Source organism: Canis lupus, chromosome 31 (genome assembly GCF_011100685.1).
Source record: "Canis lupus familiaris isolate Mischka breed German Shepherd chromosome 31, alternate assembly UU_Cfam_GSD_1.0, whole genome shotgun sequence".
NCBI lineage: Eukaryota > Metazoa > Chordata > Mammalia > Carnivora > Canidae > Canis > Canis lupus.
In genome coordinates this window covers 15,708,084-15,716,206 of record NC_049252.1, presented here as the reverse complement: position 1 = coordinate 15,716,206, position 8,123 = coordinate 15,708,084, and the positions used below count along the sequence as shown (strand labels likewise).

Sequence of the window (8,123 nt, the reverse complement as noted above, 5' to 3'; positions counted from 1 at the left end):
TCAGAGACTGGTTTTATTTCTCCAAGTTTCATAGCCAGGTAGGAATACAGCCTATGTTTTTCAAATGTAAACATTGTGCGCACATGATTTTTTTAAAAATCCAGATTCTTTTAAATATCTGAAAATATGGGTATTTTAGTAAATACTCCAAAGGAAAACAACTATGTGATTCTATTTTGTCTTATCAACATAGTTAAAATTGATCAAAAAATAAATTCTTTTGTGGGATTAGAGTGACAGAGAAAGAAACCCATCACATCTTATGCCAATGAAAGCTCCTCAGATTTTTAATCATTTGTTACAAAAAGAACTGGCTAGATTTGCTTAACTATCAACTCAATAGACAGATAAGGGGCAAAGCAAGGCAGGGAGTGCTATCTACTTTCCATTACTCTCTGGGCCTTTTAAAAACTATTATAGTAAAGCGATACGAAAAAATGTTTCCTTTGGGTCCACAGTTACTACACTTTAAACCTATTATTTCTTTAAAGAGAAATGATAAACTGCAGGAAATTATTTATAGGCTCAGATCGTCCTTCTCTATAATATGTGACTTGCTCCCCTGACCTGAAGGTCGGTTGTCTTGGGTCTTTTTAAAGCTATGGATGAATGAATTTTTGAGCTAAGAATCATATTATGGTAAGCATCTTTCTCCTTGAATACTTTTCATTCAGCTCTCAGCTCTCTAAATCAGGATGTATTAGATTAGAAATGCTTTAGAAATTCTCAAAGGTTATAACTGCATATGTGAAGAAAAATGATCTTAAAGATAGCTAAGGACTAAGCCACATATCAAAACCAACACTTGCACTGCTCTGAGAAGCAAAATGGCTGCCCCCGCACTCTATAGAGCAAGTAATATAACTCACAGGGGAGACACGATTAAAGAAATCACATATATCATGAGCATAGAAGTCCAAAATGTCCTCTTAGGGTTGCTCAGAAGTATATATTGTAGGAATTTATTCTTGAGATTTAAGTCACAAAAGAAATGTAGATTTTGTCTCTTAAATTTATAAAGCATAGTTCATATTTATACATGTGTAATATTCATGCTTATTTATTTCTTTTTAAAAAGTTATTTCCTTTACAAATATTTATCACGGCATTAATGCTCAAATTGCTATGTCAGCAGCAAGGGCGTCTAGGTGAAATGATACAGACAAAGATCTATCACTTATGGATCTTATATCTTAGTGAGAAGGAGAAAAAAATGGAAAGTAATAATTATTCTACTAAATTTTCAGAAAAAGGTAAGAGAGAAATGCACAAAAGGACGCCTAATATAGGCTATTGTATTTAAGAAGAGCTTCAAATCAGATATATTTGAACTAAAGCCTAAGTCATCAGTCAGATTTTGCTAGATGAAGGAATGAGAAAAATGTTTCAGGAAAAAAAGTATATTTAAATTGGACCTGACATTAGCAAATCTTGAAATTCGGTAATCGATTTTGTAACATGCCAAGTCACATGCCTTTTGTCTGCCCTGGTTTATTTCCTATCATTTATTTTATTGTAGTAACTCAATTTACATTTTCCCTTTCAATATTTCTAAAATCCTGTCACTTTTCCCTTCCCATTGCCCTTGCTTATAATTAAGACTTTATGATTTCCTGTTGCGATTACTGCATTAACCTTTCTTTTTTTTGTTTTTTTAATTTATTTATGATAGTCACACAGAAAGAGAGAGAGAGGCAGAGACACAGGTGGAGGGAGGCAGGCTCCATGCACCAGGTGGGATTTGATCTCGGGTCTCCAGGATCACACCCTGGGCCAAAGGCAGGCGCTGAACCGCTGTGCCACCCAGGGATCCCTGCATTAACCTTTCTAATTGTTCTCGCTGATCTGGGCTGTCTGTTCCCAGTTCCCCACTCACTTCATCCTAGACTTAGCTCTCACACTGAAGCTAGTGACAATATTTTTAAAATTTATGTAATCAATATCCTCCATTACTTAAAAATCTCTTATTGTCAATCTATTAAAAGTATTTGGTTAGAATTTGAAGACCATAATACAAAGCTCTTGGCCATGTTTTGTGACCACCAAAAAGCTTTGAACACCTTTTCTCCATTTGAGAAATTAGCAAGGCTCTTTATGATGTGGTCTTTCCTGCCTTCTTACCCAGTACCATCTTATAAACTCCCTCTTTGTTCCAACAATAAAAAAACAATTTTAGTAATCCCTTAAAATGCTGTGCTTTGCTTAGAGGGTTTCCTATGGACTACATTTCCTTGTATCCATCCTCATCCCATCTCTTCCTGAAAAAAGTTTATGTGCCTGTTTATATATAGTTGCTATTTACTCCACTAATTATGGATATATTTATTTGCCCTGTCTCTGTACTATACCTTGATCCTGCTCATTTCATCCTTTTTCATAGTATTTATATATGTCTCTGCCAGTTCAAACTGTGTTCATTGAGCACAGAACCATTCTCAATACTTGTATCCTACGTGGAGAATTCTATAGAAGTGTGGGCACTCAATAAATAATGGTAAAATGAATGACTTTAATATTTCACATTGTCTCAATTATTTTCTAAAACTAAGACTATGAATTCTAAAGACAATATTTCAAATTTTCAATGATAATTTTTTCTGTTTTGATTATCATAATTATTTATAATTAAAAAGGATACATATCATAAATATATATATTTTATCCTTATAGTGATTTTTAATGAAGTCACCAAACATATGCACACTTTCCCAATAAGTATGAGTTTCTTTTTAATGTGTGTATTGGACTTTTGAAATATCATTTGAAACAAACTAAAATGCATTGGATACTGTTCACAAATATGATTCAAGCATATCAGTTTATAGACCATGCTCAGCATGTACACAACTAAATTGTTAAATAATTTATACCAGCAGCTAGGTGGTGAAAATAACTGGGAAATGAAGACTGTTTTCCCATTCAGATTGCATCTACTGTGGCAGAGAAAAGAACTGTTGATGCAAGGATCTGGTAATATTTCCTTTTCCACTTATAATTCCTTCCCTCCACCCCCCACATTTTTCTATTCCTTTCTTAGTTCTTGCTTCTAAATGCAAGAAAAATTCATCCTCAAAACAGTAGCTAAGGCTTTTATAATCTTAGAAATGCTTTGTAATATATAAAACAAAGTCCTACATATGTATCTATAAATCTATATTATATATGTATATACATGTACACACGAAAATATATATATTTCATGAAACAAGAAGGTATCTCACTAATAATTTGCTCAAACTCTTTAGTTACAGTACTTTTGTCACAAATCATATCATCGGTATTTGTTCATTGAATTTCCTAGGCTTATAGACACTGTTCCAACTAAATTAGAACTATCTATTTCTAATACCTGTTTGAAGGATTCTGATCCTACTTAGCCGATTCCCAAGCTCTGTTCAGAAAATACTTATCCACTTGATATTCAGAAAACCTTCTCTGGGGAAGTTAGTCTGTCTTCAGTTCGTAGGGTAATGTGAAGGGCACTAAAGAAAATACTCTGGGGAAAAGTAAAAAAATAAATCGTAGATTTCTTTTACCATTTCTTTTACCATTGTGCTTTTAAGCACAATGGAGTAATAGGGTCTAAACTTAAACTCAGTCTACTGAAAAACAAACAAAAGCTTCAGAACAAATATATAAAACAATGCTTTTTTTGTTTTTGTTTTTTTTAAGTTTTCAGACATTGGATAGCAGGTAGTACGGGTCTGTGATCCTCAAGAGAAGGCAAATGAGTTAGAAAGGTCCTATAACCTCATTGGATGTCTGTCTACAGACACATTTTGGATCCCAGGCCAGAGAGGGCAACCCTAAACAAAGCCTAGCAGTCTCTTTAGTTAAAATGTCAGAGATGAAAGTTCAATAAGGCTGAAGTGTCTGAATGTTGAAAGAGAAGTTCTGGAAAAAAGGGAACTGCACAGAAAATGAGCTTCAGATATTTGCACATACATCTCCTTGTGTGTTCTTGTTGAGCATTAAGCTCTGTGTCTGTAAGATGAAACTCCATGAGGCCAGACAAAAATGATGGAGAACTTTAAGATGAACAATTTTTCAGATGTCATAGAGAGCATGGAGACATCCAAGATGATCATCCAAGATCCAATATCCAAAACCAACTCAATTTCTGACTTCTCTCCTTTGTCTATCCCTGTTTCTCTCATGGTCTGATAAAACATGGCAAAGTGCTTATTTGACATTTCCACTTGAATATATAACAAACTCAAACTTGGGAATACAACAAAGTCATGATCTATACTTCTGCTCTCAAATTTCTCCTTCTCTTCTCAGTTAAAGGTAATTTTATCTTTCAGTTTTTCAGACCTAGAAACACGATTCTTAGCTCCTTCTTTTCCTTTTTTCTTCCATAGCTCACATGCTCTCTATTAGCAAATCCTCTAGGTTCTAGTTTTAAGATAGTTCCAAACGCCAATTCATTTCCATCATCTCCATTCTTCCTACCCTGGCTCAAGCACAGTAATCCCTTCATTATTCTCATAGACTCCTGAATGGTCTCCCTTCTTCCACTTTTGAGCTCATAAAGCCTACTCTCCAGGAAGCAAGTGGTAAGATCCTATTAAATTGTCAGTCAGAACACATCACTCCTCTGCCCAAAATCAGTCAATAGCTTCCATTTCATTCAGTGTAAAACCTGAATTTCTGACCGTGGCTCACAAAGCCTTTCAGTATTATATTCCCTGTGAAGTCTGTGATCTTATACCCTAATACTCTCCCCTTTGCTCATGCTGTACAAGCCTCACAGGCTCTTGGACCTGTTAGTATTTCTTGAATGTATTAAACATACTCTCACCTCAGAATTTTACTTGTTATTCTCTGTGTCTGGAAATTTTTCCTTCAATATCTGCCTTTTCAATTATTTACCTTTTGAGTTCTCTCCGAAATTTTATCAGTGATGCTTTTTGTGACCTTCTATAAAATAATCTCCAATCTCAGATGCTTTCTAATGATCTCATTATTATGTATTTTCTTTATACTTTTTAAAAATATATATAGTCATAATTGTACTAGGATATAATCTTGAAAATAAAGAGTTTGTTTGCTGCTATAAACAGAGTATCTAGGAAAATATCCATCATACATTTGGTGCTTTATAATTAGTGAATGAAGTCTCCACATATGATGTGAACAATATATCTACATTTGTTTATCTAATTGCTTGACTCCAAACTTTATTATTAAATCTACTTAAAATTCCTAACCCTATGGGAGAATATAGGAAGAAAAGATACTAGATACTTTTGATTTCTATTCCTCTCTTACTTTTGTTTCTTCTGTATCTCCTTTCATGAAAGTGTTGCTAATTCCAGGATGTTTATTTTTTTCTTCCAATCAGCAAACTCTGTGGTATGTTCTATATTGTATTGAGCCATGAACTTGATGATAAAATCTTCCAGCTAAGTATACACATTTCCTCATGCCTTTATACAAGTTGCAATGTTTATATAGTCTGAATACAAAGACAATGATATCAATATAATCAGTGGAATTTGGTTAAAAAGGGAACAATAATTTAATTAAAAAAGGAACAAAACTTTTGTTGGCTCATTTTTCATTCCTCCATTCATTAAATATTGACTGAGCTCTCCTGTGTGTTAGACCCTATGTGGGGTACTGGGATACAACATAAAATGAAACCTAGAGTTTCATGAAGATGAAGGATTTTAGATCAATAAATACAGAAAGATAAATTAAGTAATTATGCAGAAAAATGCAGAGGGTCCTATGGAAATATAGAGGATCCCTTGTGACATGGAATAAATGCAGAATATGAGACACACTCTCACATGTGTGACAAAGGCACAGGTAAATGTGGCAACATGATTTGGTACATGACAAAGATGGGAAAGTTAAAGCTGATTTCAAAATAAAATTTCTTCACAACTTGTGATCAAGAAATCTATCAATGGAACAGCCAAAACAGCAGTGTTGTCAAATTACATAAAAGAGCTCTAACTGAAATTTATATTTTTATAAGTAATCACAGGAAATACAACTTATAGTCAATTATGTTAACACATTTTTTCCCGCTAGAAAATATACTACAAAAGTATTTTGAAGGTTCAGTATCAAGTAGATAGTTTGTCAGTGTTTTTACACCACACAGAATAAATCTTATCTTTGCCAGACAAGAATAAATGTGCTAGTTCTTTTGTATTTTGACTTTTAAGTTTGTGCCAGAAGTGCCACTGAAATTATCTTCTGACTAGAGGAGATAAAATAAACTCTCCAAAGAGCTGAGCCTGTCAAAGTACATGAAAAAAACATCTCTCTCGGATGCTCAAATAATGGATGCTGCATACATAAGTAAAATTCAAGAGAAACTTCAGTTCTTCTCACATTTAAATTAAGTTTTCTTGTTCAAGCCTATGCTGGATTTCAGCATCTTTACTTAGTCACCCTAGACAGAAAAATGTATTTGGATCTATAAATATTAGAGTTTTCATTGATGTGACACTGAATTTCTTTTCACCATAATGAGGTAGAAAAGAAATGAATGAAGAATACTCAGGACTTGGTTGCTAAGGAAACGAGCAATATCTTATCCTCATGATTAGACATTGAAGTAACTGATTTTCATTTTCTTTTTCTTTATTTCTTTTTCTTTTTTTTTTAATTTTTATTTATTTATGATAGTCACACAGAGAGAGAGAGAGAGAGAGGCAGAGACACAGGCAGAGGAAGAAGCAGGCTCCATGAACCGGGACCCTGACGTGGGATTCGATCCCGGGTCTCCAGGATCACGCCCCCGGCCAAAGGCAGGCGCTAAACCACTGCACCACCCAGGGATCCCTTCTCTTTTCTTTTTTAGTGCAGAGGAATGTATCCTGATTTTTTTAACTTCTAAACTAATAATCTACAGTGTTTTCCTTTCATATTCAATTCCATTTGTTTTATCCCAAGAGTCTCTCAATTACTATCAGTTACAGACTAAACCAACTTGAAACCCTTTTGTTAGTCAATTGTATGAAAAATAAAAACTCTGGATTGTCATCTAACCCCAAAGTTGATCTGAAAACTTCTGTTTTAAGAGATGACATGAAAATCTTTGGCTTCAAAAGGAATAATTTCTGCTTATTGTAGCTAATCAGTGTGTTTTTATATGTAGGCCTGCACATGGGTGTGTACAGTGTATGTGGTAAGGTGCATTTCTGGAAATATGCACTTTTACAAAGAATTAAACTGACATGTCAGTAATTTCCAGATTTCTGAGTACCAATATGAAAAATCTCCAAAACTCTGTTATTAAAGCATTACTACCAGAAAACTGGCAGAAGGGACCTCATATGCATAGAATAATCTAGTACTGCCTTTTTAAAATAAATATTAATGTAAAATAGTTTATGTCAGTTAAATTTTTCATACATTAAATATTTGGTATTTAGTCTTTGAAATGTGGGAACATCAATGGTACAGACTCTTGGAGGCTGAAAATTTCATCAACAAATTTGAAAACATTTTTTTTCCTCCATAAATATTTCTCTGTGGATTCAGCATATCTTCCTGCATAAAAAAAAAAAAAAAAAAAAGCAAGTTCACTTGTTCTCATCTAGTATTTTTTCCCTATATGGTCATACATCTTCAAACTCGTCCTAGGATATGTACTACAAAATTTATTTGGTTATAGATTTCTATGTGAATCTGGACACGTTTAGAATATTTTTCAAGCATAAAGACTATACTTTCAGGGATCATTTCTATAGTTTGTTACTAGAATATTTTTCAAGCATAAACAAACTTCTAGTTAATGTATTCTTTATTTACTGCCTACAAATGTAATACGCACTTTGGTTAGAATAATGGTAAATGACTTAAAAGTGGAATAAAGGATAAAGTTGTATCTTCATGTTATTCATTCTTTTTATTTTAGATTAAATTTTTCATAGTAGTAATGCATATGAAAGGGACTAAATAATATGACTTCAAAAAGCTCTCTTTCTCATTCCCCCTGCTCCATCTTTAACCCTACTTCCAAGAAACAAACTCGTATTAGCTTCTTCTTTTAGTTGGAATGCGACCAGCTCTAGTTGGGCTGAATCTACAACTCATTTCAATATTTGTTTAAGTGTGAGAGTTGGTACTGTCAGCTGTGTAGTGGATAAAAGAGAATG

The 8,123-nt window shown here is 33.6% G+C and overlaps 1 pseudogene; it reads left to right on the top strand.

The window, feature by feature from the left end:
- The first annotated feature begins 7,684 nt into the window (after positions 1 to 7,684).
- Positions 7,685 to 7,757, top strand: LOC119877790 (annotated as a pseudogene).
- Positions 7,758 to 8,123: the final 366 nt, after the last annotated feature.